Consider the following 19,645-nt stretch of genomic DNA (forward strand, 5'->3'; position numbering starts at 1 on the left):
TCAATTATACTTCGTCTCACAAGATATCTGAAGCACTGCGAAAGGCAGAAGAGCCCATGCAATTGTGCTCTTAGTGCCTCTCGCCCCTGTGCACTATAATAGAGAATTGTGCTCCTACTGCTCCCCCGCAAATTGGGGGGGGGGGGGGGGGTGTCCCAGAGGGTCTGCTTTTAAGCAATACCATGTGGCTAATAATGCATTCCCAGGCTTACAAACTTGCTGAATTCAAAATTTTTCGTCCTACCCTCTCCAATGACTAGGACTTCCACGATTGTTAAATAAGCCATGATATATGGTGTAAAAGCAAGCCGTCTGGGCTCTGATCTTTTGACAAAGGCTGTACAAGTAAATTGTAGAGATCAGTGGGACAGAGAAGCGCGCCATCTGTATTAATCGCACAAGAAGTAGTAATGACCTATAATTGTTAATTATGAGAACGTCTCCTGATGGAATTGAAGAAGCAAGAAAATAAAGGAGGAAAGAAATAAAATAAGTTTGTTATAAACACTTAGGTAGGCGACTGTACTAGACATCTACATGTATGCACTTGTGTTCACAATTTTTCTTTTTTAATTGAAGTTGAGAGGTGCGCTCTGCCTTTTTTAGACTTTCTCAATCGGGAAAAGTTCAAGCTTTATTTACTTCAAACCAGGAATAACAACGCACGATAAAGGAAACGTGCTGGACGAACGCTAGCAAACTACTCTAAAATCTTGCTGCAGCTGAATATAGGCAGAAGAAAATGTATTATTATACGAATATGTTTTCTCGTGCAGTGGGTACAGAAACTACAACACTTTGTTTGATAACCTGCAGATATTACGAATTGTTTACTCTTATTTTGTTCTATAGCTGCTTGTTTTGACTGGCGTACCTTGCGAAATTTAAGTCTATTGCCTCCATTTTATGAACGTCTTGTTCTAGTCTGTGCGCCTGACGGCTGTGGTGCACTTTAGACGAAGTATCCTCCGCTTTCGAACGCAACCAAAAAAGCAGCACTCGAAGGTCTGCCAACATTTGCTTCCAATATATCTTCATACTTATTCTTCGCGCCAACGACGGTAACAAGACCCAATGCGGCGGCCAATGGATGAAACGGGGTACCACCACTGTGTATCCAAAATTACTTCGTACCTTTGTTGCCTTCCGCGCAGCTTCAAATCATCCCTCGCAATAACCCTTCAGGGTTACGTCGTTCCGCGAGACCCTTGATTTGCCTCCTGGGCAAGTGACACGTGTATCGGTGGTTCTACCGCCGCTCCCTCACTGGCAAGCTGTAGGATTTTTTTTATTTCCTGGACACTAACAGCGGTCCTCCGCCCTAATGTCGTGTACTCGTCCATACTACAGTGTCATAGGATTGTGCATCCCACACAACGCTTTCGCTGGGTCTACACTCATTCCAAGATCAGATTTAACCAAAATCCGCATCGTCCACGTTAGCCAGCAGGGCGTGTGTACATAACATGATCTTGAGGCTGATTTTCGATCCACTTACAGCCCGATAGCTGTAGTATACGTTTTATGGTGTCAGCTGGAACAAGACAGGAATATGCGAAATTAATGCTGTCACGTTGAAAGCCAGGCTTTCTTTTTTGTTATTGTTGCTGTCTTACTGTCTTGACGTCACTCTTATGAGCAAAGCTTCCTACAGAGTTTCATGTCTGTTCAGCCAAAGCTTTATGAAGAACGATGCCTCATTGATGGCTGAAACAAGAAATATCGTGTGCCATCGAGTGTTGCAAACAAGAGCCTTTTTTTTTTTTTCTCGCATATTTTGAGTTTGAGTGTTTCGTGTCTGCCGAGAAACCACTTGTCAAGTACGTGTGGAGTGACACGCACCTACTGTCAGGAACAGTGTATATCATATTTAAAACATCTTATATGGCAATGCGCATCTTTTTCACAAGGAAGAAACAAAATTACGCATATTCCGCATGACGACATGCTCGCCGTACCACATCAGATACTGCTAAGCACCGCAATACATGTATGCCGTTTTGCCGACTTCCCTTACCTACATTGGTCTAGAGACTAGAGGCTGTTCACCTTGGAGACCTGCTGCGGATATGGGTACGGTCCGGCACAAAAAAAGGGCCACATAATGGGCTGTTGCCGCGCAAGGCGGACTTATTGTTGTCCGATGGCGGAACGAATCACTGCCACATCGGCGCAACTATTTGGGCCATGACCCCTTTTCCCAAGCATTTCACCCCAGAAGAGCCGAGCACCAGGCCGGGGGAAAGCTTGTACCCATTTAAAAACCGGTGGGTAACCGGCGGCACCAGGGATCGAACCCGGTACCTCCCGAATGCGAGGCGGATGCTCTACCACAAGGCCACCGCGCCTAGTGGTTAGGGCGTCCGTCTCGGCTGCGGGAGGTGGTTCGTTCGAAACCCGCCGCCGGACACCCACCGGTAAAAATGGGTACAAGCGTCCCCCGGCCTGGCGCCCGGCTCTCACAGGGGTGTGCGCTTCGAAGAGGCTCCGCAAACCCCGCTGCGCTCCTTCTGGGGCAAAATAGTTTCGAACACTTCAGCCTGCAAAGGTGGTTCGAGTTACCGTGTTTCACGGGGTTCAAAACTGAAAACGAGTCGTGTCCTGCACACGCGAAAACTCAGAAAATGCCTTGTTTCAAGTGCGAAACGCTTTAAGCCAGCGTGTCGAAAGACGTAAAGGTTCACTGTCACTGATGAAGTTCACTTCTCAGAGATCACTGCAGTCCCACGGCAAGTCCGGATTTCCGGCCTGTCTGACTTTGCGAGAAAAAAGGGCCACATAATGGGCTGTTGCCGCGCAAGGCGGACTTATTGTTGTCCGATGGCGGAACGAATCACTGCCACATCGGCACAACTATTTGGATGACCCAGGATGACCCAACACAGGATGACGCAACAGAAGGATGACCCAAATAGTTGCGCCGATGTGGCAGTGATTCGTTCCGCCATCGGACAACAATAAGCCCGCCTTGCGCGGCAACAGCCCATTATGTGGCCCTTTTTTCTTCTTGAACCAACATTTTGGTTCATGGCCCCTTTTCCCAAGCATTTCACCCCAGAAGAGCCGAGCACCAGGCCGGGGGAAATCTTGTACCCATTGGAAACCGGTGGGTACCCGGCGGCACTGGGGATCGAACCCCGTACCTTCCGAATGCGAGGCGGATGCCGTTGCCACCTATGGCAGTGAGAGCGGCCTGCTTCTAGTAGTGTGAGAGAGGTCGACTTACAACGCGCAGATCGGCAGCATATGGCATGCAACGATAAACAACTTGAAGAACCGTGAAGAAGCGAGAAGGTACACTCCCATTCCTTCTAATTCCCTGGTTACCAAAACAGCGGCCGGAAGTCATCCTTTCGGTAAATTCATTCATTCATTCATTCATTCATTCATTCATTCATTCATTCATTCATTCATTCATTCATTCATTCATTCATTGCCGCTTAAATAGTAAATCCGTATTAAAATTATGCAAATTTTATTCTCTATTTCAGGCCAATGCGCCTTTAATTATGTTGAAGTATTGCGAGCTCCGGATCTACAGTTCTCTTATGAGCTTTTTAACTGCCGTTAGCTGCTTTTCTGATTTCTACAAATTTAGTTGTTTTTATCTGCTTGCTTCTTTTTAATCGTGTTTACTTTTGTTAATATTTATTGCTATTGTTGTTTCTTTCATTTTCGTTTTCACTATGGTAATTTTATATTTTAACGTTTTCTTACTGTCTGTGTTGTCCTTTCCCTCAGCGCCCTCCGGTGTCCTTACACGCTAAGTCCGCAGATCCTGTACACGCCCTTCGTTAGGCAAGAAACGCCTTCGAATTGAGAACAGTCCTTTTAATTTACTGTGGCAAAGTACATCCGGCGAGCCCTTTTCTTTACCGGCGTTCAAATAACCGCGGTGAAACTCGATAAAGGAAAATTGACTGCACTTTTGCTCTAACGTAATATTGACACATGCCATCCATAGACGACGAAGATTTCAACGGGCGATTCGGAGAAGACGACGAAGCGAAACGGTGCTCCGCTTTTGTGCTGCCCTGACTGACTGTTGGTGTTCTTCGGTGCCAGAGTGCCAGAGCGCCTTCTGTGTAACGTTACGTTACAAATCTGGTGGAATTGCCGGGTAACGATCCAGTCCTGCATAATCAACCTGCCAATACGGAGCTTACCCCCGTACATCAACGCCTCGGCCGCCGCCTACGTGGAGAGCCTCCTGAATTCGGACCACTTCCGGCCGCTACCAGGACGACGCACCCTCAGACGGCCATAGAACCTGCTGCAATGACATCTGAGAGCAGGCTTCCCACCAACATCCTGTGTCATCAGCCGCGAACACCCCCCTCTTTTCATGGCGACGTGTTCGAGGACGCCGAGGACTGGCTTGAGAACTACGAGCGAGTTGCGCGTTACAACGGGTGGACTGATGAGCGCAAGCTCCACAACGTGTACTTCGCTCTTGAAGAGTCTGCATGGACATGGTTTGAAAACCATGAGGCTTCCTTTCCATCCTGGGCAGCCTTCTGTCGTGATTTGAAAGCCACCTTTCCTAGCGCCGACCGCCGGGAGCGAGCAGAGGTTGCGCTACACTCGCGCAATCAGCGCCAGAACGAGAGTGTGCGTATGTTCTTTAAGGACATGACTCGCCTTTTCAAGCGTGCGGACCCGCAAATGCCTGAAGATAAGAAACTGCGTCACCTGATGCGCGGCGTTAAACAAGAACTTTTCGCGGGACTGGTGCGCAGTCCACCGCGCACTGTGGCGGAGTTTCTCAGCGAGGCAGCTACCATGGAGACAACGCTGCAACACCGAGCCCGTCAGTACAACCGTAACGTGAACGTCATTGGGTCCGACGCACCCCCTGTGCATGTCGGCAGCGACATGGACGCACTAAGAAATCTCATCCGTTCTGTCGTGCGGGAGGAACTGCAAGCGCTCCGGATGCCTTGCAACACAACAGCTTTTCCTTCACTGGCTGAAGTCGTCCGGGACGAGGTGCGTATGGCAGCTCAGCAAGTTGCTGACGTTCCCCAGCAACGCGTTCCCCACCAGACGTTTGACGCGAGGCCCACCTACGCGTCCGTCTTGCGTAGGGCTCCCCCGCCGGACCATAGTATCAACGCCGCAGCTCCAGCAATGGAGCCGCAGGGTCATCGCATGGAGGGACTCGCATGGAGCCGCATGGAGCCTAACTACTCCCCTCCGCCAATCTACCAGCGACCCCGTAAAAGTCAAGTATGGCGGCCCCGGTACCGTCGGCCCCTGTGCTATCATTGCGGGGAAGCCAGTCACCTTTACCGGGCGTGCCCGTACCGCCGCGTCAACATGAGGGGTTTCGCCTCGGAGGAACTCTACCATCGGAATGACGAACGGCCTACTGAGGTTGCAAGTGACCTTGCAGCGCGACAGTATCCCGTCACGTCCGGGTACCAAGAGCGTCGATCGACGTCCCCGACGAGCTACCGTTCGACAAGTCCCCACTCTTCCCGACGCCGCTCCTCTCCCAGCCCTAGCCGGGAAAACTAATACCAGCGGCCTTCGGAGGCAGGGTCGCTGATGTCGGGAAATGTCAAGATCCTCCGTCATCGTCAGGCCGACCCGACGAGATTTCGCTTGTGCCAGGTAGCGACAGCATCCGGCATACTACCTCCGATTTATGTGTAACGATTGATGGAGTGGATGTCACCGCGTTACTCGACACTGGTGCCGATTATTCAGTAATGAGCCGTGGTCTCGCCAGAGAACTGAAGAAAGTTTTGACACATTAGTCCGGCCCGAAAATTCACACGGCGGGAAGTCACTTGATCGAACCTGCAGGCAAGTGCACAGCGCGGGTCGGCATCCGTGGTTTTGTGTATGTCGGAGAATTTATCGTGCTTCCTGAATGTTCGAAAGACTTGATCCTTGGTCTGGACTTCCTGCAGACCAACGGCGCTGTCATTGACCTGAAAGAAGCGCGTGTTTCCTTTTCGACGAAACGAGCCGTGGCGCGCATTGAAAACGAAGATTCGGGTCTGAACGTTTTGCGTATAGTCGGCGATGACGTGAGGGTTCCGGCACGTTCTAGTGTGTTGGTTCTTGTAAAGCATGACTTATTCCACGATTACGAGGGCATCGCGGATGGGCACCTTCCGCTACTACTCGAGAAGGAATTAGCCGTTGCTCGAGGACTCGTACAACTCCAGAACAGCTGTGCTACTGTCCTCCTGACAAATTTTGCTAAGGAGATGCGGCATCTCGGCAAGGACACAGCTGTTGCCGTCCTTCACGATGTTGCTGCCTTGCCTCATTTATGCACCGCCGGAGCGAACCCTAAAGAAGAGGCCGCACCTTGTCATGCTCTGCAAACCGTTAAAATTAACCCCGACTTGAGGCCCGATCAGAGGAATCTTCTCTCGGCTCTTCTGAGCGATTTCGCAGACTGCTTCGCCACAGGCTCTAAGGTCGGTCGTACTCCAGTCGCCAAGCACCGCATCATCACCGATGAGACCACGTTACCGGTATGCCAGCGCCCGTACCGGGTTTCTCCTAAGGAACGTGACGCCATTAAGGCACAAGTGGATGAAATGCTTGCGGACGACGTGATCCAGCCTTCGACGAGCCCATGGGCGTCGCCAGTGGTCCTTGTCAAAAAGAAAGATGGCAGCTTGAGATTCTGTGTCGATTACCGAAAGTTAAATAACGTGACTAAAAAGGACGTCTATCCGCTGCCCAGGATTGATGATGCCCTCGACCGACTACGCGACGCCAGGTACTTTTCCTCATTAGACCTCAAAAGCGGATACTGGCAAATCGAGGTGGATCAGAGAGACCGAGAGAAGACTGCATTTGTGACGCCCGACGGCCTATACGAGTTTAAGGTGCTTCCGTTTGGTCTTTGCTCTGCACCGGCCACGTTCCAACGTATGATGGACACGGTTTTATCAGGTCTGAAGTGGCAGTCGTGCTTGGTGTACTTAGATGATGTCGTTATTTTCTCGCCTACTTTCGAGCAACACTTGGACCGGTTGCGCGTCGTGCTTCAAGCACTCAAAGGCGCGCAACTAACGATCAAGCCTGAGAAATGCCACTTTGCTTTCAAGGAACTACGCTTTCTCGGCCATGTTGTCAGTATACAGGGCGTTCTTCCTGATCCCGAGAAGACTATCGCAGTGTCAAATTTTCCACGCCCCACCGACAAAAAGGCACTTCGACGATTTCTAGGTCTTTGTTCATACTACCGACGCTTCGTCCAAGATTTTTCTAAGATAGCTGAACCACTGACAGCACTAACCAGAGAAGACATACCCTTCCTGTGGGGAGACGATCAAGAACAAGCCTTCCAGGAGCTTAGAAGCCGCCTACAAAGACCCCCAACACTCGCCCATTTCGATGAAGACGCCGCAACCGACGTACATACTGATGCCAGCAACGTTGGCCTCGGCGCGGTACTCATTCAGTGGCAAGGCGGAGTAGAACGGGTTATCGCCTACGCGAGCCGAACACTCTCACGATCGGAGGCGAACTATTCGACAACGGAGAAGGAGTGCCTTGCGGTAATCTGGGCCATCAGCAAGTTTCGACCATATTTGTATGGACGACCCTTCCGTATTGTCAGCGACCATCATTCCTTGTGCTGGCTGGCAAGCCTTAAAGACCCGTCTGGACGCTTAGCTCGTTGGAGCCTCCGTCTTCAAGAGTATGACGTCACTGTTGTCTATAAGTCGGGACATAAACACCAAGATGCGGATTGCCTGTCACGCGCGCCATTGGACTCCACTGCAGTGGAAAACGCCGATGATTTTCCCTTTATTGGGGCCATTACCCAATCCCATATGGCTGACCTTCAACGCAAGGACCCGGAGCTGGCGCCGCTCATCGATTATCTGGAAGGACGCGGTGGTAGAGTACCGCTTGTTTTTCGTCGTGGCTTGCAGTCATACGCTTTACGAAGTGGAGTTCTCTACAAGCGCAATTTTGAAAGATCAAAAGAGACATTTCTACTCGTAGTGCCTACGCACCTGCGGCCCGACATCTTAAGCGCTTGTCACGACGAACCGTCCGCCGGCCACTTGGGAGTTAGTCGTACGCTTGCAAGAATTCGGGAGAAATACTATTGGCCGAAATTATTACCTTCAGTACGGTCTTACGTTAAAACCTGCCGCGATTGTCAACGCCGAAAGACTCCACCCGTGAAACCAGCTGGATTTCTTCAGCCTATCGCTCCACCGAAAACTCCTTTCCAACAAGTGGGGATGGATCTTCTTGGTCCTTTCCCGAAGTCAAGTAATGGAAAGCGTTGGATTGTTGTCGCGACAGACTACTTGACCCGATATGCTGAGACCGCGTCGCTCAGAAATGGAACTGCCACCGAAGTCGCAGAGTTTTTTGTCCACGACATCGTATTGCGTCACGGCGCTCCGGCTGTTATCATTACCGATCGCGGGGCAGCTTTTACGGCCCGCCTGACTAAGGCTGTACTGAACCTTACACACACTAGCCATAGACGGGCCACGGCATACCACCCGCAAACTAATGGCTTGGTGGAACGGCTAAACAGAACTCTGGCCGACATGCTGTCTATGTACGTGGATATACAGCATAAGACCTGGGATCAAATCCTCCCATATGCCACGTTCGCATATAACACGGCACTTCAGGAGACGACGCGGCTGACACCCTTCGAGCTTGTCTTCGGCCGTCGAGTGACCACTCCACTGGATACAATGCTGCCCGTATACACCGACGACGAAGATGAGCTTGACCTGGACATCGCCAGTTTTACCCAGCGTGCGGAAGAAGCGCGGCAGCTAGCAAGGCAGCGCATATACCTACAACAGAAACTAGACGCTGACCGTTACAACAGGGGACGGCGCTTCGCTGCCTACGAGCCTGGAGACTATGTCTGGATTTGGACGCCCGTTCGTCATCGTGGGCTCTCTGAAAAATTGCTGCGCCGGTACTTCGGCCCATATCGTGTCCTCCGCCGCCTCAGCGACGTTACTTACGAAGTTGAATCCGCGACCCAAGATCCCTCAAGCCGCAGACGACGCAAGTTCACTGATGTTGTACACGTCGTCCGGATGAAACCCTATTACGATCGCCCCGCTGACTATTCTTGAGACTGATGGTGCCCCGTTTTGTGTTGTGGTATCCCACACCAACCTAGCATAATATCTGTCAGCTCATCGCATCAAGCAGCATTTGCAGCATCGAGGCGATGCCGCCAGGAAGGGGGGCAATGACACATGCCATCCATAGACGACGAAGATTTCAACGGGCGATTCGGAGAAGACGACGAAGCGAAACGGTGCTCCGCTTTTGTGCTGCCCTGACTGACTGTTGGTGTTCTTCGGTGCCAGAGTGCCAGAGCGCCTTCTGTGTAACGTTACGTTACAATATAGCGCTCTTAATCCTATTTCGGATCAAGGAAGAGTGCGCGATCTGAGCCAAACGGCCGACGCCGCTGCCAGTAACAGCTTGAGAGTGCGCTGGCAGCTTAGTTCCGAACATGGAAAGCAAGCATCGTCGTCTCTGGTAAGTGATGGGCAGGTCATCGAAAGGTGCGAAGCGGTCGATCACTTCGGCGCGGTCAGCGTACACGCTTCGTTCATTCGGAATGCGGCCGGTACCGCCGCGGTACGGTAGCGCAAGACCGCCCCGATTGTCGCGCTGTTTAGTGTGTTTTTTTTTTTTTTCATATTTCGTGGGCTTTGCTTCGATGATGCATTAAGTGAAAAACGCAGGAGGTACGCCGCTGCAGTAGGCAGAATCAGTTGCTTCTGATTGATCCTTTCTACATCTTGATTAAACGAGTTTGGGCCAAGAGAAAATATCACACATTTGTTTTAATCTCTGAATTAACTAGGCAGAGTTATGTGTCACATGACAGTAAAGAAGACTTTGGTTTCACTCACACACGCTGCAACAATTTCTTTTAAAGGGACACTGAGTACGGATACAACTCGGGCTGCATCGACAAGGGTATACCGCATGCATATCGCAAAGGGACCACACTGACCGAGAACAGTTTTCATAATCTAGAACAACCAGAAGCAAGCGTAATGCCTGTGCCGCTATCAAGTAAATGCTGCGCGTCCACACCGATTTTGGCCGTGGTTCCCATTTGCTTGTAAACGGGGAAAATGCGTAATTTTCCGTAAGAGCGTCACAAGTTTTGATCGACAGGCGGGCAGATATTCAAATATAACTTTATCGCCGATAACCACATTCTTTGCTGCAGGATAACAAGCAGCATAGCCAGAAACACAGTCGAATAAATTTTACTGGGAACAATATCTAGATAGCGTCATTCTCAGTGCCCGTTAAAGCCTTGTATGTGCATGATGAACGCTTCTCACAATTCACATTCCTTTTCTGAATGGGGCTGGGGTTCCGCAAGTTATTCCTGTCGCCCCGAGAGAAGTCGAAATGTCTGGAGAATTACAATGTACAATCCAGTCCACAGTGAATTGGCTTTTTTTTTTTTTTCAGCGCCTCCAACCTGAAATTCTTATTTTTTTTTTCTACTGTTATATGTTGGTGATCTGCTAAAAAACGCTCATTAATTCCGGATTTGACGCTGCAATTCACGTTGCAAAACTATAAGTACAGCCGCCCGTCAATCCAGATGCAAATAAATTAGGCTCGTACCGACATCAAGAACCTCCTATGACGAACAATATTTGTCCTGTACACGCTACCTTCCCTACTAAATTTATTAAACAGGTAAAACCTTGATCCTTCTTGCAGCCGAAGCCATCTGATCAAACATGTTTGCCAGCTAGGTGATTTAAAGTACGTACTATAAGCCCCCCATTTCCTTGCCCTTCTTAGTGGTCACTGCTGTTCACGATGTTCATTAATTGTTCTGCCGTTTTACTTACTAGTTTACTGTTTTTGTCACTTCGATATTATATTACTCAATGCTAAGTAGTGCTTGCCCATTAATTCGCACTCGTCATATATTCATTATCTTGCTGTTCTTCTAACTAGTAATAGGTCGAGACCTCTCAAGCAGCTTCTGCTTTTTGTCCCATACACCTTTCTTTCACATGGAACAAATACGGATGGATTGGTTATTGGTCAAGTAGGTTGATTGATTGATTGATTGATTGATTGATTGATTGATTGATTGATTGATTGATTGATTGATTGATTGATTGATTGATTGATTGATTGATTGATTGATTGATTGATTGATTGATTGACACGCCAGTGGTTCTGAAGACAGAGATCGCATGAACTAAAAAAAAAGCATAAAAGGTCCTAGTCAAGTCCTGAATGTGGCGGAGTTAGTCTGACCGTGGCATCATTGCCGCCAACATCATCTATCTTGATATTCTTTTCCAGTTCTCAAGGCGGTGCTTTGTTGTCTCTACAGTCCCTTGTTTCCGCTGTCGCGTTTCAGTGGTTAACCGCACCGCCTCCTTGCGGTTGCCTCAAAGCGAAAACTAGAAAGCAAAAGCGACGACACTGGTGATAGCAATGAACGCCCGCATGTTAGGTATGATTGCTAAGCTAGTTAAAAACTTTATGCAGTCGAAATAAATCGAACCGCCATAGAGCCAACAACGTTCCTCAGGCACGTAATATTATTGACTGTTAACCATTTTCCCACCAGATTATTTTGTTTAAGAAGTCGAAGCCTGAAAGGCCTGCTGCAGACAGTTGTAATCTCTGTTGACGAATCAGGCTTGCTCAACGGTCGCAGAGCAGCGCACGACTCCGAAACATTCTCCGAGACACAATGCGAAGAGGCCGCAGCTTCTGAGCGTCGACAGTGTTTGCTCTTCAGCGGCTCCGTGCGGGCCTAGAATTCGCTCAATGACCGACCAACTACTCGATGTGCACTCGACGTCAGCGTTGCGCAATCACTCCCAGCTGGGCGCCGTGGGAAGGTCGCCTCCAAGGTCGGGACAAACACGGCGCGCCCACGCGCAACGCTTCCCTTGCCCTTCCCTCTGTTTTCAAAACTTACCATGCCATCCTCCCCACCCCTCCCACCGAGCCCACTTTCTATTTCTTTTTTTTTTTTGCTCTTCCCTACGGGGCCTCAGTCATCAACAGTGTATCGGCGCCAGGCCGGTAGCTGTGACCGCTACTCACGCATCCGATCTACAATTATAGCATGCAGCGTCGAAGTATAGCCGCACATGCACTAGTGAGAAATAGCAAGTTCGGGATACTGATAACAATATCGATAACGGTGAAAATCAAAGATATCAGTTGTGGGGTGTAGCTTGCTGCTTTCCGCCCGTAGGTAGAGCAAGAAAACAAAGGCAAGCTTAACGAAAGAAAAACAAGTTTACTGGAACAGTGAAGAGCGAGAACGCATGCCACTGACCGCACTCAGGCTCGCAGGCACAACTCCCCCATCGCGTAATTGCCGTGCCTTTTTATTATGGCATGCTGTGCACTGCGCACCCCTCGTGTGCATCACACAAACAAAGTGTCATCGCGGTTGTGACAAGTGTGTGGGTTGCTACACAGTCCATAGCCGAGTGAAGAGAGATGGAATAGACGTTTTCGGATTCGTGTGGGTTCCTTGGCCACACAGAGGAAGGAACTTAAGAGCTCAATATGTGGCGAAGTGGATGAATGACGTACTTGCTCTAAGAGTGGAGGTATCTGGAGTCGATCGGATTAGTAGAGCGTCTAAAGGAAAGGCTATTGATCAGGTCCTTGTTAATTGCTAGGCGTCGACCAAGAAACCGCAGAGGCTGAAATGATGGCTTTGGTCTTCAAGCGCTTTTGACGACCAATAATGGAATTCCACTCGTCGCTTGACAAATAATGTAATAATGTAAAATTCTGTATTTGTAGCTATTCTGGTTGCCGAATTCAAAAAGAAATGCCCACAAGTATCCTAGTCGATCTGCTTAACAGGCTTTCGAAAGTGATCGTGAAATATTCGTAAATCTGAAACTTTATATATGTATGTATGTGTGTATGTATGTATGTATGTATGTATGTATGTATGTATGTATGTATGTATGTATGTATGTATGTATGTATGTATGTATGTATGTATGTATGTATGTATGTATGTATGTATGTATGTATGTATGTATGTATGTATGTATGTATGTATGTATGTATGTGTGTGTGTGTGCGTGTGCGTGCGTGCGTGCGTGTGCGTGTGCGTGTGTGTGTGTGTGTGTGCGTGCGTGTGCGTGTGCGTGTGTGCGTGTGCATGTGTGTGTGTGTGTGTGCGTGTGTGTGTGCGTGTGTGTGTGTGTGTGTGCGTGTGCGTGTGTGTGTGTGTGCGTGCGCGTGTGTGTGCGCGTGCGTGTGTGCGTGTGTGTGCGCGTGTGTGTGTGTGTGTGTGTGTGTGTGTGCGCGTGTGTGTGCGCGTGTGTGTGTGTGTGTGTGTGTGTGTGTGTGTGTGTGTGTGTGTGTGTGTGTGTGTGTGTGTGTGTGTGTGTGTGTGTGTGTGTGTGTGTGTGTGTGTGTGTGTGTGTGTGTGTGTGTGTGTGTGTGTGTGTGTGTGTGTGTGTGTGTGTGTGTGTGTGTGTGTGTGTGTGTGTGTGTGTGTGTGTGTGTGTGTGTGTGTGTGTGTGTGTGTGTGTGTGTGTGTGTGTGTGTGTGTGTGTGTGTGTGTGTGTGTGTGTGTGTGTGTGTGTGTGTGTGTGTGTGTGTGTGTGTGTGTGTGTGTGTGTGTGTGTGTGTGTGTGTGTGTGTGTGTGTGTGTGTGTGTGTGTGTGTGTGTGTGTGTGTGTGTGTGTGTGTGTGTGTGTGTGTGTGTGTGTGTGTGTGTGTGTGTGTGTGTGTGTGTGTGTGTGTGTGTGTGTGTGTGTGTGTGTGTGTGTGTGTGTGTGTGTGTGTGTGTGTGTGTGTGTGTGTGTGTGTGTGTGTGTGTGTGTGTGTGTGTGTGTGTGTGTGTGTGTGTGTGTGTGTGTGTGTGTGTGTGTGTGTGTGTGTGTGTGTGTGTGTGTGTGTGTGTGTGTGTGTGTGTGTGTGTGTGTGTGTGTGTGTGTGTGTGTGTGTGTGTGTGTGTGTGTGTGTGTGTGTGTGTGTGTGTGTGTGTGTGTGTGTGTGTGTGTGTGTGTGTGTGTGTGTGTGTGTGTGTTCAACGTTTGTTACTCACTTTCCCCAGCAACAAAACACTTAAATGAGTAACTCGTACCAAGCACCCAAGACAAAGGTCCTCGAAATATCTGCTTCTCCTCAAGGCATTTTATCCGAAACACACCCGACTGCTGTTAGCTTGAAGGGGTCGTTACAAGGCGATTAACTCAGGCGCACTTAGATAACCTGATTCGCATATCTCCTTTTTTTTTCCCTGTAGCCGTTTGTAGCATCATGTTGCGAGCCAGTAGCCCTGGGCCCAATCAGGCCTCGTATCTAGTCCTATTTCACCGACGCATTACCAGCACGAGAATTCCAAGTACAAGCAATGCGCCTACAATGCCTTGGGCAGCAGAAGGAAACATGATTCAGCATTCATAGTTTCATTCTGACAACTGGGCAGGGAAGCACTTAACATTAGGAGACAGGTAAAGTATAACAGTGCGGTTCACATGTATACGGAAAACGTGGTAGGTCATGCAACCGCAATTCAACCCCCCGCGGAGAATTCACTAGCCGAAAAAGAAAAAAACATTTGTACAGACTGTTAAGACTGCTTATGTGATAGAATGCGAAAGTGTCACCCTTTGTGTGGCCGCAATCTCGTTGAAAATTTCTCTAAATCCATTGCAGCTATTTCGTATAATCTGAATGCCTGTTTGTTGCACACCGGACCGCCGATATTCGGACCTTGCAGCTACAAAGCAGCGATAGATTCTGAGCTTCAGCGGCCTGGTAGCAAGACATAGTCGAAGCGCAGCCGGACAGAATGGTGGCTAAAGTACTGACCCAATCATGAGCTGGCCTTGGACACGAAGCTGTGCGATATGATGCTGATGTCTACTGCTTGTCTAAGCAGTATAGTTTCGATTTTTGAGTATGCTTCCGACCAGCTAGCGGTCACTGAGAAACGGCTCGATCAGCCAGCCAGTACACTGGCTCGTAGGAATCGCACAACATGGGGACTCAGATATACTCCGCTGCACCGAATTACCGACTCAAGCGCCGAGCAGTCAGCGATTCAGTCGAAGGGGCCATCCTCGAATGAGCTGCACTCGGTCGAGGCTGCGCGGTGGTAACCGTGATGGTTTTGACAGCTCGTGGGAAGTCTCGCGCTGCTTGCGCGCACATTGCTCGCCTTTGTATACTCTGCAAGTCGGCCGGCCTTTCTGTCTGCCAAAGCACGCAGTCAGTGGGTCGCGGCCATTGGGCGTCCACTGATTGAACAACGACATAACTGCGCCACCGCATTGCGGTAGCACAGGTGTGGTCTGCACTTGATTGTCTCCTGCCGACGAGTTCATATACCATCAATACAGAAGAGTTCGTGAAAAGTGGCCACTGAAGTTGCTTGACAAGAAGACTGTTCAATTTGTGAACGGGGGTAGTCAACTTATAAATGACAGCCTTATGAATGACAATTATAACTGCTTACCAAGAAATGAGATTCATGATATTGTTACGTGGCGGCAAGCAAAGAAGACGGCACAACATGGCGACAGGATGAACGATGATTTAATGTCTGGCCTAGTGCGCGGGCCCCTCTCGCGTCACTGCCGATCTTCTTCTTCGCAACACTTCTCGGGGCCACCGAGCGATCGTCCCGATCTGTTCGTTGAAGTCGACGGTGACGTGATAGTGTAGGTGTTCGCCTGTTCTCCTTGTTTTCAGATCCGGGCTGGGGACTGGGCGGCGGTAGTTGGTCGGGTATGGGCAGGAAGGGCTGAGGTGAAGCTGCTTGGCGATGTCCCAAGGCCCTCGGTCGATGGTCCCGGCTTACAGATGGCCTCGATGCTCCAAGGTGACGATGGGGATGACGTACGCCGTACCTCCAACCAAAATGTTACGTGGCGGTAAGCGAAGACGGCACAACATGGCGACAGGATGAACGATAATTTAATGCCTGGCCTAGGGCGATGACTCCTCTCGCGCCACTGCCGATCTTCTTCGCAGCAATATATCCACTGCATCTTATATACGTAGTCGTTAAAGCCCTCCCCCCCCCTCTCGCACGCACGCACGCACGCACGCACGCACGCACGCACGCACGCACGCACGCACGCACGCACACACACACACACACACACACACACACACACACACACACACACACACACACACACACACACACACACACACACACACACACACACACACACACACACACACACACACACACACACACACACACACACACACACACACACACACACACACACACACACACACACACACACACACACACACACACACACACACACACACACACACACACACACACACACACACACACACACACACACACACACACACACACACACACACACACACACACACACACACACACACACACACACACACACACACACACACACACACACACACACACACACACACACACACACACACACACACACACACACACACACACACACACACACACACACACACACACACACACACACACACACACACACACACACACACACACACACACACACACACACACACACACACACACACACACACACACACACACACACACACACACACACACACACACACAGAGAGAGAGACACAAATAGCACTTAGAAAAGTGGACGCAAATGCATTTTTGATTGCTGGCCGCCTCACTTGCCAAAATGAACGAAAACCAACGTTGGTTAACGAATGGTTGGTCTTCATGCAGCTGACACCATCAGCCTTTGCCAAAGAAGCAAACTAAACGTGTGGCTTCATACTCAGGGAAAAAATTAGGTGCCTTTAATTACACCCAAACGATATGTCAACTATGCCCAGACCACAGTAGCAATTGAAACATATAAAGCTGACCATCCGCTATTGGCCACAGTTTTGCTACCGAAATGAAGATAAATTACTTTTTTTAGTAAAGCATTGATTATATAACTTTTCGCTAGAAGCGGCACCACACTGCACGTGCATAGCTTATTATTCTACAACACTGTCACGAGAGCCCTAACAACATCCACCACCAAAGTATTATAGTTTATACTGGCGTTTGCCGAACTTCTGCGTATATCGAAACCTTTAGCTGCCTTGTTGATTTTGTTGCAACTACAAGGTATCGCTATTTCCTGGATTTAATTTTGGCAAAGTGAATAACCAGCATGACTATGATGGTCAAGATATGTGACGTAAATCCCAAAAAAGTTGTACCGATAACACAAGAGAGGTCAACGTGGTTTTCTTTAACACTGCAGTGTGTTGTGTGTGCGGTTGCTGACCTGGTGTGCGTCATCCGCCAAAACCGGTCTTCGTCGCATACTTCTGGCGAGAATGGAAGCCTAGAAAAGCCTTCAAGGAACACGGCACACAGCGTGCTTCCAAATTTGCTTCCCCTCACAATCTTTCACTCTTCCGGCATCGAAATGGCAAGGAGGAAACGTTTAAACAGTGACATTCCTCCTCACATTTTTATCTCAGCAGATCTAACTGCTGAGGCCAAACATCGAAGGCTCAGAACAGCTCGGAGAAAAATAAAAAGCGTTAGAGACAACTCTATCCATCTCTAAACTAACCCAGAAAGAAAACACGATCGATGCATGCACTCTATAGATATCACCTCAAGGCTTGAGCGTAGCGGTAAAGCCTTCAGGCCTCGCCAACATGAGTCGCCTGAAACACGGCTGTAAATCCCCGCGAACACAAACACTGCTGCGATATTTAAAGACGCGCTCTCGCTCTAACTGCCTGAAATGGACGCGGACTTTGCTGCACATCGTACACATTGTTTGCAGAACCATAGGTCGACTGTGTTTCCGTCTTGTTTACAACATGCGCTCTCAACTGTTACTTTTGCGAACGCATTCGATGGAGGCGGTCTCCGAGCAGTGCATACGACGCGGGTGAAAGACCGCGTCCACATTTGTGCGCTGCTCAGCGGTCATGAATATGCATCCAGTAATTCGTCTCGACGCTCGATGATCTTCCTTTAGACTCTCGCTCGAGGGTGGAAACAATGCCGCTGGCGTCAAAAGCCAATGAGTTATACGTTCCTAATATCGCAATTGTGTTCGTCTATATTGATCTAAGAGCTCGCCGTTGCTTTCAAAATTTGGGAGGCTGTTTGACTTGGCCGGGCTTCTTGTTCTTTATAATATACGTCCGCTCCAACCATCATGGCTTAGGTTAAAGCCGAAACTACAAATCATCCAGCACTTGTACTTTCTTTTCGCTGCTGCATGCGCCTAATCGCGCTGCCTCCATCACCGTCTTCCAGAGACTTCGTGTGACAACATCGGGGCGTTTAATTTATTATTTACGCAAGGCTCAGACTTAGACGCTGTAAAACTGTTGCTAGACATCTGCTGCATGCCTCCGAGCCATGTTGGAACCAAAAATACATGACAAATATAGAGTTCAGCAGCAATTCACCGCTATTAGAACTGTGGGCACGATTAAAGTCGCCCGGCTCAGGCTGTATTGAAATTAATAAAGTTGCGTAGTCTTCCTCAAGTGGATAACTGCAAGACACTCTTCAAAGCTGAATATCTTGTGGGCGCTGGTGATCGTACATAAACAAGCTCTGGCGATCCTACAATAAGCTCACAATATCAGTAAAATGACGAGGAAAAAGAGAACATATGACAAATTTATGCAGTCATCCACAGCGCAAGAAATAATAATAATAAAACAAAGTACGTGGCTCCGTGCTTCGCTTGCATGGTTCGTTACGCAAGGAAGGCAGGTAGCACGTCGGCGGCACGTGTCTTCAGCCCCTGTATTTGCATTGACGAAAGGCTGCCAGAAGCCTGAGCTAGCACAGTGGGACTGGAGACTCAGCACGGATCTAACGAACTGGAATTGTCATGTTCCCTCTTGCTCAGTTGACATTTATCGTGGGAAGACCTCATGTTCGGTAAGGCCGACTCTGACTTGGTCATTTTTGTCTCCCTCCATATGCGCAAGCAGAGCACAAACGTTCGCCTGAATGTAAAGCGCGGTCTGTCCAAGAAGCTAGAGCCGTAAAAAAAAAAAAAATGTTTCTGCTAAACTTGATCTCCCACTCCAACATTCCAGTTGTACATGCCAAAAAAAGCGCTCGAACAATTTACGACTTTCGACATTTTGCTGGCGGACTGGAAACTACACGCGCTCAGGTGGCTTTGATGTTTTTTAATTTTTCAGTGCACATAAGACTGCAATGTGTGATGGACGCCTGTGCACTTAAAAGTATCCGATTCATCTAATTCATCTAATGATTCGTCTACGCAGAAGAAAAGTCAACCCATTTGTACGCACAGGTAGTCACAAGTCACCGTATACGTGAATTGGGTATGTGGCGTTGTGTGTGAAGTTCCACTTTGATGTAAAAAAGTGTACATAGGCCAAACAGGGCACTTCCTGAAAGTTCTCCGCATACAAAAAAAAAAAAAAAAAAAAAATACAGGGCACTTCCTGACAGTTCTCCACAACAGCCCTAAAAAGACTAAGACGGAACAAGCACAACACGAGCGTTGACTTTCGGCTGACGATTTACTACGCACGCACGAATTTATACATTTTCCTGCAAATTGAAACGCACAGAAAAAAAAAAACATACAAAGCAAAACTGTGTCATCACAGTCTGTCTGCGTGTGTG

This window comes from Amblyomma maculatum, chromosome 2 (genome assembly GCF_055883805.1).
Source record: "Amblyomma maculatum isolate TAMU_Amacu chromosome 2, ASM5588380v1, whole genome shotgun sequence".
Taxonomy (NCBI): domain Eukaryota; kingdom Metazoa; phylum Arthropoda; class Arachnida; order Ixodida; family Ixodidae; genus Amblyomma; species Amblyomma maculatum.